This window comes from Chinchilla lanigera, unplaced genomic scaffold, assembly GCF_000276665.1.
Source record: "Chinchilla lanigera isolate Chin_1 unplaced genomic scaffold, ChiLan1.0 scaffold00026, whole genome shotgun sequence".
Taxonomy (NCBI): domain Eukaryota; kingdom Metazoa; phylum Chordata; class Mammalia; order Rodentia; family Chinchillidae; genus Chinchilla; species Chinchilla lanigera.
The window spans coordinates 5260269-5273459 of record NW_004955427.1 but is presented as its reverse complement, the minus strand read 5'-3'; positions in this window follow the sequence as shown (position 1 = coordinate 5273459).

Here is a 13191-nt window from a genome sequence, read left to right as displayed (position 1 = left end):
GTGACCAGGAACTCTGTGAAGTACCCATGATCCTCAGCTGTGCTGATAGAGAGGGATGAACAGTTATAAGGAGTGACAAAGTAGCCGGCTCCAAAACAATAAGTCATCCACACAAATATTCAAAACAGAAACTTTGAAGTGAAGCCATACTACTCAGCAAATAAACTGACTAGACTGCTACAAAATATTTAATCTAAAATGTCAAGAACACACATTCTTTTCAGCAGTTTGTAGGTCTTCTATATAATGGAACATATTTAGATCATGAAGTCAGTCTTCTAATATAAAAGTTTTTAGATTATTGAAGCTTTTTGCCAGATCGCAAATGGAATGAAACTAGAAGTAAATAACAAGAAAAATCAGAGAAACTATACAAACAAATGGAGATTGAGAATTTTGAAAAAAAAATTGAGTCATTTAATGATTAGTGGGGAAAATTAAGAGAATTCCTGAAAAAGCTGATGGGACTATAAACTAGTGGAACCACTGTGGAAACCAGTATAGAGACTGTTAAAAAGAAAAACTGAAAATAGAAATTCTGCTTAACCCAGGAAACAGGAAAATAGATCTTTTACAAAAGGACAGGGAACAAAGAAATGGAGGAAGTGGAGGATGGAGGGCAGACTAATGGGATCTTTTAAAAAGCAGGTAAAATGTGTTATGTAGATGTATCAAATCCCCAGGAGTAACAGAATCATCACGTACTGCACACAGGTACTAATAAAAACTGAAAATTAAAACCGATCCAGGAAGCAAATAAAAATGGAAACCAAATGCCAGAGTCTATGGAATATGGTGAAGGCAACTCTATGACAGAAGCTCTTAGCTTTGAGTGCCTACGTCACAAACTCAGACAGCGCTCCAGTAAATAAACTGACAGTACAGCGCAGCATTCTGGGAAACCAGAGCAAACCAAACCCAAATTTTGTAGAAGGGAAGAAAGAAAAAATGATCAAAGCTGAAATTAATGAAATAGAGAATAAAAGAGCAATCCAAAAGATCAATCAAAGAAAAAGTTGATTCTTTGAAAAAATGAAAAAGAAAACTATAAACACTTACCCATTTTAACCAAAATAGAGTGAAACTCAGTGATGCTGGAAGTATGGATGACCTGCTGAGGGAAGCTGCAAGCTGTGGGTGGAGCCAGTCCAAGGGACTGACCAAGGGGCCCGCCACCTGCAGTCCCTCAGGGCTGGGGCACGGAAGCCCATTGGGGGTTACATCTCACCACAAGTAATTTTAGGTGCTGGACATAAAGCCAAGAGACTACGTCTGCCCTTGTGTTCCAATTCCTTTCTATCTTCCTTTTTCTCCTTTTTGGAATGAAAATGTTTTTCCTGTGTAGTTGTATACTGGAAGTATTTAGGATTCTTTTATTTTTTTACAGGGGTGCACAGCTAAGACTTTGCCTTGAGTTTCAGAGGAAACTTTGAGTTTGAATGCTTCAGCAATGCTGGAACTGTTCATAATGACGAATCTTAGAGGCAGGTGAAAAGTATTTTACGTAGTGGGGTGCACATGAGTGTTGTTGTAGAAGCGGAGGAAGAAAGTCACAGTTTGATTCAAAAATATCCTCCAAGAGTCTTATGTGTTTGGAAAAGGATTAGATGGTGGGCAGCTATGCCCACGAGGGGCTTCGTCCCTTCTCACTCCCGGATCTGCCCTCTTTTCCTGCTTCCCGGCTGCTGTGGGTTGAGTACCTTTCCTCCACCACACTGCTCTGTTATGCCGCTTTGCTTTTGAGCCCTCTAACCATCCAGGAAGCCTCTAAATTCCACACACCAAAACTGACCTCTCCTCTTTGAAGTAGTCCGTGTCAGATATTTTGTCCCGGTTACAGGAAAGCTGATTAAGATGAAAATTAATAAAACTTAAGATGAAAAAGTATATACTTCCATTGATGCCACTGAAATTCACATGATCACTAGGGATTATTTTGACAATTTCTACTCTAAGAAATTGAAAAATCTAGAAGAAATGGCTACATTTCTAGACATACACAGCCTACAAAAATTGAACAAGGAGGCAATAAAACAACTAAAGAAATCAATAACAAGCAGGGAGATTCAAGCAGTTATAAAAATTCTTCCAATAAAGAAAAGCCCAGTATCAGACAGGTTCACTGCTAATTTTCACCAGATAGTTAAAGAAGACCTAGCACCAAATGCTCCTAAAAGCATTTCAGAAGTTTGAAAGAGAAGGAACACTTTCAAACTTGTTCTAGGAAGCTGTATCTTCCTGGTATCAAAATCTGATAACATCACAACAACAAACAAGTAGATACCATAGACCATTATCGATGATGAACATAACACAAAAATCCTCAATAAAATGTTTTCAAAATGAGATCAGCAAGACAGTAAGAAGAACATACACTGTAATCAAATCAGTTTCATTTCAGGGATGCAAGAAATTTTCAACATGCCCAAAGTAATAACCACAATGCACCACAGAAATAGAATCAGGAATAAAAAATCACTTGATAATCTCAGAGATGTAAATGACAATCTCAGGGATGTTAAAGAAGCTTCAATCTCTCTTCATGATAAAGGCCTTGATTATGCTAGATATACAAGATTTTACCTTAATGTTCTAAAAGCTTCACCCAACAAACCTATAGCCTGCACCATGTTGAATGGGGAAGGCTGATAGTATTTCGCTTAAAATCAGGTGAGTGACAGGGGTATCCACTCTTATCACTCCTTTCAATATAATGCTTGGAATTTTGCATGCCCCAACTGGGGAAGAACATGAAAAAAAAAGGGATAAGAATAGGAAAATTGGAAGACATTACCCATATTTGTCAACAATATAGCCCTATACTTGTAAGACTTCCAGATCTGATAAACAAATTCAGCAATATAGCAGTATACAAGGTTGACATAAAAAAGTCAGTAGCTTTGTTCTTGCTTTTGTTTTTGGAGACTGGTTCTTGCTAGGTAGTTCATGTTGTCTTTGAACTCACTGTGGAGTCCAAGCTGTCCTCAAATTAGTGCCAATCCTTCTGCCTCAGCCTCCTAAATACTGGGATTACAGGTGCATGCACCACACCCCACTAATAATAGGTTTTCTTTTATCTTTTTTCTTGGGTAGTAGTTTTTCTAGATACCAATAATGACCCTGAGGAAAAAAATCATGAAAACAATCCCATTTCTCTTAGCATCACCCAAAATAAAAACCTAAGGATAAATCTAATCAAGGAAGTGAATGATTTTAGAACTCTAAGAAAATGACTGAAGACATTCAAAGAGGAAAAGATCTCCTTTAGGACTGGCAGAATTCATATAGTTAAAGACACCATTAGCAAAAGTGATCTAGAAATTGAATGTAATTACCAGCAAAATATCAAACCTGTAGTCACAAAAGTAGAAATAGAATTGTAAAATTCTTTTAGAGGGACATGTTACCTTTCAATGTTTCTAGAATTAGAAGTCTTTTACTTTTAGTATAATCTTTTAAAAGCTGTGTAAAAAAGAGATTGCTCTATTATTAACAGTGAACAAAGATGCATGTCTGTCCAACTGATATGAAACTTATTCTCATCAATCAGTACAAACATTTTCCCCTTGGAAGAGAAATATATAGACAGAAATATATGGTGCTCAGTGATGGAGTTCTCAAGGAGATTTGTATCACACAGCTTTTTGTCATTCCTTCTTTGAACAAATAGGGAGATAGGATCAGGAAAAAGGCCAACAAATAAAAGAATTTATTATTTCATTTCTTATCTATGAATGGATATTTCAAAAAAAGAGCATAGAAATGATGCAGAAAATATCCTCGTTCTCTACCCAAACTCATCCGTCAGTGAGGTGTGGCCGAAAGGAGGCGAAATTCTTCCTCTAGCGGAAGTGCTGTCATGGAAACACTCAGTAGTAGTTTAAGATCATCTCAAACTATTAAAAGCAAGAGCTTTCATAGCAAAAATGATAAATCATAGCATCATCACATATATCCTGAGTGAACTTGAGAACACTTATCAGGATTCTATTCTTCTGTTGCATCTTCCTCTGTTATAGGAAACAATAAAATCAGCCACAGAATTTATTCAGCCAATTAACATGAATCAGCAAAAAGAAGAACCTGGTATCTGGCATTTTAGAAAAAGTGCAGTGAGTATATGACATAGCACAGTAGATTATCACTTTTATGAAAAGTAAATTTGAAAGATTTTAATTATTTTTAGAGTTTGCTGTATATTTCCTGGCCATAAATTTTCTCCTCCATACCCATACACCACTGTGTCCTTATGTTTAATCCAGTGTGTATGGACTGAACCTTTGAGATGGTAGAATAAATAAAACACTTCTTCCCTTAGTTTGGGGTGTTGAGTCCTTGGTACCAGAAGTGGGAAAAGCAAATACAGAGAATCGGCACTGGGACCAAGGCCAGTGTTGTAAGTACAGCTGACCACGTGGTGTGAAAGCCTTTGCAACAGGTTTGCAGTGGGAGGTTGGGAAGGTTTGCAGACTCAAGTTAGAAGCCCAACAGTGATGCAGCAGAGCTCAGCATGTGATTCCGGATGCAGCTCAGAAGAACGGGATGCAGATAGGAATGTGGACAGTAAAGGCCAGTTTCAGGAAGTTTCCCTTAGGAAAGGAAAAATCTATTGAGAAGTGAACTAAACAGCATTCACTTTACCCTCTGGGAACTGTCCACTCTTTTGTCCATCTACTGAAATTTCTCAGGAGGTTGAAATTAATTGCAGTGAGCTAATTTATATGGTAGAGAAAGCTTCAAGATAGCTCAGCATTCAAACTAGGGCATGTATACTGCTGGCTGATTTTAGTCACATGTAGGGAGAGCAAAAACAGAACAGAAATATTTGAAAAATTAAAAATTTTCAAAAGGGAAACTTGAGGCCAAGGTAGTATTGGTTTTTAACCTCTTATTCTTCTCTTTGAAATGGAAATGTTTCCAAAATAAACTATTGTGTATTAAAGATATGTAACTTGATTTTACAAAATTCTACTTGGGTTCACAGATAAGAGTTTGTCTTGAGTCACAGAAAGAACTGGATTTGGAACTGTTCCAATTTGGGGGAAGAAATTATTTCAGTCTCATAGTACAAAGCTAGTTTACCATGCTGGGTGGTATTATCAATTTATTATGTGTTCATTTGGGGGTTAAATATGGTTTAACATATGTTAGAATGTCAAGTGGACAGGTGATAGGATTTGTGAGCAAGCCAGTTTCATTTTTTACTTGGTTGAGTTCGTTTCTTTAGAGGACTCCACTGCTGATTTATTCATCTTTTTTCGCTGTTACAAGAAATTTACACTGTCTTGATTTCTCATTATGTAATAAGAAATTAATGTACTTACACTATCATTTATTTTATACTTCAACAATCTTCTTTGCTCCCAATTTCTATATTTGCTGATACTTTTTCTTTACATATTCTACACTGTACTCCGCTTGCCATGTCTAAATAGGACAGACACATTTGATGGACAATACTAATTTCTGATTCTGTAACAGCTTTTGCTTTGGCAACATACTGTTCTAAGTTTTCTCTACGAAAATTTCTTCATTCAAATTCAGAAAAATAAAACTGATGCATTTTTCCATAGCATTTAAAACATTCACACACACTCTCTCATATTCTAGCAATGTTAATACTTTCATTAAGTCCTACAATTTTTTGTTTTTGTTTTTGTTTTTTTTCTGGTACAGGGAATCAAACTCATGACCTTGCACTTGCCAGACAGGCTCTGTGCCGCTGAGCTAAATTCCCAGGCCCAAGTCCTACACTTTTTGCAGACACACGAATGAAATGGTACCTCAAATGAGATAGTTATATATTTTATTTGATCAATATTATAATTTTGGTTTATCAAGTCTCCTTACAATTGGTAGAATAAAGACATCCCATGTATTTTGAAATCCACTCTCCCAATCTGGACTATTTATTTTATTATTTTAATTTATTTATTATTTTAATTTATTATTTTAATTTATTACCATGTAAAAAGAAAAAAAATCAGCATTTTCATTTTAGCATGCACCCATGTTTGTCTGTTTCTGTAAAAGAGGCCCAATAATTAAATGGTTAATAACATGAGAGTTGGCTCATTCCTTCTGATATATTCCTATAGAGTACAATAGCCAAATGTATTACATAATTGAAAGAGGTAGAAAGAAAGAGCCTTAGGAAAAACACCCAGGGTCCTAAACACTCGTTCCTAGTTTTGACTAGAAATTAGCCTCAGTGTTAAATTTGAAAACATGATTGACAAGCATTTTCTGTCATTTATGCTACTTTTTTAAATACAGTGACCCAGTTCTTCGACAGAAAAGGAACTGTTTCTGCCTTTTTCACGTAGGTTAGAATGTAAGCTACTATTGGCTCCTTGGGAAATCTATGTCTGTTTTCCGCTGAACTTGTTCATACTTGAGGAGAGTAGTAGAGGAGGCCCAAGCAGAGCTGCTAAATAAACTAGAGAAACAGCAACTAATTTTTGCTGTACATTTCCCAACCATTACATAAAACATAAATATTTTTTCAAATATAATAACTACCCGAAGTTTTAATCTAACTGGGATTCCTGATTTTATTTGTTAAATCCTGGAGTCACAAGCGTAGATTTTTTAGGAGCTGAGGTACATGAGCACTGTCCAGAAACTGAAATTAGCCTAAGGACAGTTTATGAATTTTAGACAGAGGATACACTAAGAAAAATATCTTATTTCTTAATTATTTTCTCTTAATTTCAGTTAATGTTTGGGGAGATGGCAGCGCTTTGCTCTGTGAAGTACCACGTATGTATTCTTCTCTGATTACAAACTTTAACAGAATAAGAAACAGTAAGATACTCAGGTTTATCTTTAAATTATCTTGTTTCAGCTGCCTTCCAAAGATTTATTTTGGTGAATGTATTATTCAGAATGTAAGATCATTTAATAGACCGATCTGCAAACTTGTTAATCAAATAAGGGTTAAACTAAGTGTGTTCTAAGTCACTGGTTGTACGGAGTAGTTACTGTTGACAAATAAAAATTATTTTTAATGTTCAAAAATAAGTGTGTCCTGTGCCAGGACTTTTTCTAATCATTGAAGGCACAAGCATAGAAAAATTTTCTTCCTTTGTGGAGGATATTTTTTAAAGTCAGTGTGAAACTAAGTTTAATATAAATAGATAAGATGAATAAGTAAAAATATATCTATTACATAAGGTGGTGGGATGTGCTACAGAGAGATAAAAAATCTAGGGTGTAAGATAAGGAACGCAGACATGCAGAAGCATTCAGTTTTACACTGGAGGGGAAAGACACTTTGAGAAATTGGCAACTGAACTAAGACTTGCAATGCACAGGGCAACAAGCAAGCTGAATGGCTGCATGGAACGTGCAGACAGGTCAGTGTGGACAAACCTCTGTGGTACAAGCATGCCACATGTGGTACAAGCACTCAGTGGGGTGGGAAAAATGTAGTAAGCTTGGGGTGAATAGTAGAAGTCACTGGAAGATGAAAAGCAATGGCCTGATTATACAGCTCACTGATTGTATTACTTACATGGGGATTACATTCACCAAGACAATATCAGTAGTAATGGAGACACAGATCACTAGGATATTAAATATTTTTTTGGAATACTAGCAATTGCTTAAGAATCTGTAGATGACCTCACAAAAGAAGGTGGAGAGTTAGTGATATGATATGCATTTTCATAACCAGGGGTATCTAAAACATGGGTTAAAAAACACCATTTTTGTAAACAGGATTGAGCTACTGATTTTTCCTTGATTGAGGAACATAGATGAGTCTTCTCAAAGAAGATAAATAATTTAGGGAATTTTAACAGTTCCAGGCAGAAAAGACATTTGCAGGAGTGAAGTGAGAAGACAGATGGAACAGAAAGTTAATGTGAAGAAGGCACAGTGTTGCAGGTCTGAGGAAGGTCTGAGGTCTTGCATTTTATCATGGGATGAATATCTGATAAGAAACTGAAGCAGAGGTCATGTCAACATCTGTTCATATAAAGACAGTGGTTGTGACGCTCTGAATGTTAAAGGAAAGTTGGAGTTTCACCATAAGCTTTGAGCATCTGGAGGCTCTACTGGATTTCAGCTATGGCAACATGAAGGCAAGCAGAGGAGGGCTTTGGGGCTCAGCGCTCACCCTCGATGTGAGGCATACCCAGTAACGTGGACGGCATTATCTCTAAAAGTTACTCTAGAAACTGAAATTCACATTGCTCTTCAGTATTCGTCTTTTCACCTTGTAATTGCTAAGTGTGTTAGTTGATAATATCATGTCATTTCAAAAGTAACCGGTAGTTATTGTATCAATCTTAGTATACTCCACTGAAGAGAAAATATTTTTAAATTAAGCATGGAAAGATAAATTTATGAAATATTTCTGTGTCTATCTCTGGGTCCACAAATGTGTCTATAGACAAATATAAATTTATTCATGTGTGTATATGTTTACACATTTTATATACTCATAGTTATTTGTCTACCCATACAATATACATGGACATTAACAGGGAAAAGATACCAAAAAAGATAGGAGGAAATTTTGATCAAAAATTTGGGAAACTGTCTATTCTTTTGTTAATGCAACCTTGATCAAATGCAGAAAAGAAAAACTAATTTTCAAAGATAAATTCTGCAGATTTTTGTGCCACTGTTCCCCTTTGTTACAATAGCATGTCTACACACAAATTGATCAGATTTTAGTTTTTCTCTTGTTTGGAAAAAAAAAAAAAACAATCTTGGAAAGTCATTAAAACTAGCCTGATACATGATACTAAACTGTAACATTAAGAATTTTATGCAGGTATTATAATGTTTGCATAATGGATTCTCTTTAAATTGGTTGCAGAAACATTTATTGCCTACTGCTTCTATGATAGCAAATCGTAAAATATTACACTGAAAACATTGATCCCATCTGGTTTAAAGACTGGCAAATGGTTTAATGATATGTATGTTCCAGAAGATTTAGAAAGTATAGTACATGGCTGAAAGACACTTTGCTTTATGGGTTTCAGCAGGAATAAGACTGCTAGAACTCACTTGTGGAGGCCTAAACTTGTTTATACCCATAACTTGCTGGGAAATACATTTTTTTTAGTAGTCTTTAAGAGTAGCTGGAGATTTCTCTGTTATTATTGCCATTTAAGCAAAGAAAGAATGTAGCAGTTATGCCCCACGTCTCATTTTATGGACTTACTGTGCAACTGTAGGTAATAGAGTCAACATTATTATTCAAAAGAAAGTCAGGTGAGGAGAAGTTTTTCTTTAAATCATTGACACATGTTTGTGATACAGCTGGACAGTAAATAAATGGGCTCAGCTCAAACAAACACAAGAGTTAGTAATTTGGCTGGAGCATGAAATTGTAAGAAGCTCTTTCCCCAGGGAAACTGAAATGAATTTTCATCCCATTTGTGACTTCAAACTTCACGTTTCAGAACATATTTCTCCCTGCTCCTAAAATAATATCTTATGAAACTTTCTGAGTATTTTCTTAAAACAGAAAAGAAATCTTGCAAATTCCTAATCTACAATATTCAAAAAGATAAAGACAAAAAATCTTAAAGTAATAAGTAATATTATTATTAAATTTTAAAGTTTGACATCCTTTCCATTTTCAGACAACAATGAAAGTATGATTTAGAGCACATTCCCATCTCACTGAACTACATTATTAATATATTTATTCTTATATATATTTTATATGTGATTATACCTCAGGGATTTTCATTTCAATACAAAGGAGTAGCTTACAGAAAATTAATGCAAAGAACAATACCATAGGAAAAAACACACACATAGAAAGAAAAGAAAACATTTCAAAGTAGATGAAATTTTAAAAATTCATTGACTATTCATTCCAACAATAACACTGGGGAGAAAGTAGCCCATGGAGAAATATAAACACACTAATGTATGACAGGATATTCAATAACTATTTCTTCTGGTAGATGATTGACCAATTCCTAGTGGCAGGAAAGACCTTGAAGATGCTTTGAAAGACAAAAATATTTATTAAGAGAAAAAAAGACCAACCCGGATATTAACAACTTCCTAATCATAGGAAAATATGACAGTAATTTTCATTGTTTGCTTTCTAACTAAGAAAAAGAAGCTATAATTAGATCCAATTTTCTAGTAAACACTTCCCCAACCTAAGTTTGTTCAACTGTGAAACTGCAAAGTAGAACACTAACAAATCTATCTAAACACCTATGAAAACAGGAACACTTACTTTGATAATCTCTAAATTCTGGGACAATAATGATCAAAGGTAGCTATTAATGTCCAGCGACTGTGAATATCTGGGGAGTGGCAATGAAATGTCCCAAACATGCTAATCATCCTCCAATCAGTAATGCTCATCAAAATAGTCAGCCCATTTTTACGTGCCTTCTGTATTTTAGAATGGTTTTAGGTTCTCATCAAGATTGAGGAAGAGGGGGCTGGGGATTTAGCTCAGCGGCAAAAAGCGCCTGCCTGGCAAGTGCAAGGTCGTGAGTTCGGTTCCCGGTACCGGAGAAAAACCAAAAAAAAAAAGATTGAGGAAGAGCTTCCAGGACTTCCTACATACTTCCTGGCCATATTTCCCAATAGCCACAGCTGCTCTCAACATTTATAAAAAGACAATACAAAGTCAACCTATAGAGATCCTCCTTGTACTGTACAATTTTGAAGCACAATGTCAAACTTTTAAGAAAAAATTACCAGGCACAAAAAAGTGGAATAGTTTTTAAAATGAGCAAGAAGGGAAAAGAATTATATTTGTAGGAAAATGGATGCACCCTGAGATCATAATGCTAATTGGAGTAAACAGAAATGTAAACATGCGTATTTCTTGGTTTCTCTTTTAACACTGGACTATGGATCAACCAAAAATCTAGAAGCCTGCCCCATGACTGCATGTGGATTTGGGGGGACATGCAGACACAAATCATAAAAAAACTAGAAGTCAAAAAGAAAAGTAACAAAACACATCCAAAATACCATTGAAAACCTAGATTCAAAGAACTGAAAATATTAGGTAAACTTCACCCAGATAATATACCATTGATATGAGACTTTAATAAAGCAGACTCATCATCATGTGGATGGTCCTCATCCAATTAATTAAAAGTCTTAAGGCCAAAGATAAGTTTCTTGAAGACAAATAAAATAATCCCTGAGAACTCCAGCCACAGAACCCTGCATGAGTTGGCAGCTTATTGCCCTTCTCTGCAAGAGGTCTAGAGTGTAGGATGGACCTTAAATGTGAATATCCTGTCAGGTAGCTTGCCCCACAATATGCAGACCTCACTGATGTGCCAGCCTCACAACTGTTTGAGGCATTTCCTAAAAATAAAATGTGTGTGTGTGTGTGTGTGTGTGTGTGTGAGAGAGAGAGAGAGAGAGAGAGATATGGGGATCGGTAATAGATTTAAATTTTTTATTGTCCTGGGGAATCCAAGTTCATACATAAGCAAAGTATTATCAATAAAATAATATTTTAAAAGAGTCAAATAAAATATGTGCAATACAACACATTTTAATGAAATTGAAGAAAAAATAAGAAGAAACTTGTAACTTTAGAGAAGTAATTCTGTATTGAAACCGAAACCACTCATGAAATAAAGTCGTCAAATCCATGACTTTACTGACACTTTTTTCCAGACCTTTATGTGGGAAATAAAGCCAGTCTTCACTCAATCACCTAGGAAATAAAAAAAAAAAAAATCAAATTATCATAAAATTCAAGGTATGCCAGAAGCATTCTTTTACCTTTTAAATATGAATAAAAATCTTTAGGAAGATGAAAAAATCTTAGGTCAATTTCTTTCATGATCATTGATGCCAAAAAAAAAACGACAAAACTTTTAACAAATCAAATCTAGAAATAGATGCAAAGTATAAAGCATGAAACTATGTTGCACTCTTTTCTGGAATGCAACATCAATTTACCATTTGAAAGTCCACAATTTTAATCCATACCATTAATTCAATAATCTAAAGAGAAAAAATTAGTTGTTCATTTCAGTAGATGTCTGGGACAGAACACAATGCAATTGGAGGTAGTAAAATTGTAATATAACCCACCAAGATCCCCAGCCTTCTTCCGTATAACAAATTAAACATTAATTTAAGTGTTTAAAGAGTTTCAAGAGTAATTAAGGTCAATAATCTTTATTTTACAGAAACATTTGGTGACACCAATTTAATCAGACAAGAGCTTTAGGACTGCAAGTCAGATATCTACAAATTAAATGACCAATTCATAAAAGGCAGTCAGTTTGATACTTCTGTTTAGAACACGGACGGGACCATACGGGAAAGACTGAGGTTGACTTGTGCTGTCAAAGCAATGTGGGTGGATGGCAGCAGGCACCGTGGTTATAGGACATCATGCTTGTAACTGAGAGAAATCACATCTTGTCAACCACCCAAAGGCGTTTGGAAGCAGAATTTTTTTCCCTAAAACCTTAAAGAAACAGCCCAGCATGGCCAGGACTTTGGGTTTAGCCTTGACTTCTCTGTAAGGAGAGCTCAGACCCTCTCTGATACCCGAACTGCTCAGCTGGAGCTATCTCCGTAGAGAGAGCACAGACCCCCTCTGACACCTGCACTGCGCAGCTGGAGTTAATGATTGGTTGCTGGTGAAAGCCACGAAGTCTGAGGCGATAGACTCTGGCAGGAAGAGCGAAGGAATCTGTTATTTAAAATATATATTGTACATTCTAAGTAAAGCAGAAAAGGAAGACTTTAAATAAACTATAATAAATAAGTTCTGCAGGAAATAATACACCAGTATCATACTTAACGCTGAAATATTCAAAATTTTCCTAATGAGAACTAGACTATCACCATTTCTACTCATCACTTTAACAGAATTCTTAGCCACAGTGATATTTATCTAAATAACTTAGAAAAAGTCATTATATAAAAATAACAATGATATGTGTAAAACACTGTGGAGGTTGTAAGGCATAATTACTAGCAGAAATATGTAATTTTTCCAGAGAATACTAGCACAAAACATTAAATTATTTCTATAGATACAAGAAACAAGTAAAGAATGGAAAATTACTAATATGTAACTGTAAACCTACTTGTTCCTAAAAGGTAGGAGCAAATTTACTAAATAGATATGAGTTTGTTTTGTACTAAAGAATAAATTATGAATAAATAAATAAATAAATAAAATAAAAGATGAAAGAATACACACAACTGTGG